Below are 1842 nucleotides of genomic sequence, written 5' to 3'. Positions count from 1 at the left end.
TTCTCTCTTAAAATTTCAAAAATTAGATTTGACTTTTTCAAAAATTTTTAAAATCTAGTTGTTTTTATGAGTCAACTCAAATTTTCAATTTAAAAATCTTATCTTTTTCAAAATCTTTTTCAAAAATCAAATCTTTTTCATTTTTCTTATTTATTTTCGAAAATTTTAAAAATATTTTTCAAAAATCTTTTTCTTATCTTTATCACATAATTTTCGAAAATAACATCATCAATTAATGTTTTGATTCAAAAATTTCAAGTTTATTACTTGCTTGTTAAGAAAGATTCAAACTTTAAGTTCTAAAATCATATTTTGTGATTTCTTGTGAATCAAGTCATTAATTGTGATTTTAAAAATCAAATCTTTTTCAAAACTAATTTCAATCATATCTTTTCAAAAATATCTTTTTATCTTATCTTTTTCAAAATTTGATTTCAAAATATCTTTTCTAACTTCTTATCTTCTCATCTTTTCAAAATTGATTTTCAAATTTGTTTCAACTAACTAACTAACTTTTTATTTGTTTCTTATCTTTTTCAAAACTACCTAACTAACCCTCTCTCTCTAATTTTCGAAAATATCTCCCTCTTTTTCAAAAATTCTTTTTAATTAACTAATTGTTTCAAAATTCAATTTTAATTTATTTCTTCTTTTAATTTTCGAAAATCACTAACCATTTTTCAAAAATTATTTTTGAAAATCCTCTTTCTCTCTCATCTCATTCTATTTATTTATTTATTTACTAACATCTCTTCCTCACTCACCAAAAATCCGAACCCCCTCTCTCTCTCTGAGTTCAAATTTTTCTCTTCTTCTTTTCTTCTACTCTTCTTTTCTTCCACTCACCTAAGGGAACCTCTATACCTGGGCAAAAAGGATCCCTATTATTATTATTTTTCTGTTCTCTCTTTTTCATATGAGCAGGAGCAAGGACAAGAACATTCTTGTTGAAGTAGACCCTGAACCTGAAAGGACTCTGAAGAGGAAACTAAGAGAAGCTAAATTAAAACAATCCAGCAAGCACCTGTCAGGAATTTTCGAACAAGAAGAGGAGATGGCAGCCGAAAATAATAATAATGCAAGGAGAATGCTTGGTGACTTTACTGCACCTAATTCCAATTTACATGGAAGAAGCATCTCCATCCCCACCATTGGAGCAAACAATTTTGAGCTGAAACCTCAATTAGTTTCTCTGATGCAGTAGAACTGCAAGTTCCATGGACTTCCATCTGACGATCCTTTTCAGTTCTTAACTGAATTTTTGCAGATCTGTGATACTGTTAAGACTAATGGAGTAGATCCTGAAGTCTACAGGCTCATGCTTTTCCCTTTTGCTATAAGAGACAGAGCTAAAGTGTGGTTGGACTCTCAACCCAAAGATAGCCTGAACTCTTGGGATAAACTGGTCACGACTTTCTTAGCCAAGTTCTTTCCTCCTCAAAATCTGAGCAAGCTTAGAGTGGATGTTCAAACCTTCAGACAGAAAGAAGGTGAATCCCTCTATGAAGCTTGGGAGAGATACAAGCAACTGACCAAAAAGTGTCCTTCTGACATGCTTTCAGAATGGACCATCCTGGATATATTCTATGATGGTCTGTCTGAATTAGCTAAGATGTCATTGGATACTTCTGCAGGTGGATCCATTCACCTAAAGAAAATGCCTGCAGAAGCTCAAGAACTCATTGACATGGTTGCTAATAACCAGTTCATGTACACTTCTGAGAGGAATCCTGTGAGCAATGGGACGCCTCAGAAGAAGGGAGTTCTTGAAATTGATACTCTGAATGCCATATTGGCTCAGAACAAAATATTGACTCAGCAAGTCAATATGATTTCTCAGAG

General features: G+C 32.2%; 1 non-coding gene across 1 annotated transcript; it reads right to left on the bottom strand.

The window, feature by feature from the left end:
• Nucleotides 1-1450: 1450 nt before the first annotated feature.
• On the bottom strand, nt 1451-1558 carry LOC112760830 (small nucleolar RNA R71). The gene has a single exon (XR_003181250.1). It is a non-coding gene; the product is annotated as a small nucleolar RNA R71 (small nucleolar RNA).
• Nucleotides 1559-1842: the final 284 nt, after the last annotated feature.

The sequence above is a fragment of the Arachis hypogaea genome, chromosome 16 (assembly GCF_003086295.3).
Source record: "Arachis hypogaea cultivar Tifrunner chromosome 16, arahy.Tifrunner.gnm2.J5K5, whole genome shotgun sequence".
Classification (NCBI taxonomy): Eukaryota; Viridiplantae; Streptophyta; class Magnoliopsida; order Fabales; family Fabaceae; genus Arachis; species Arachis hypogaea.
This window is presented reverse-complemented; position numbering and strand designations above follow the sequence as displayed.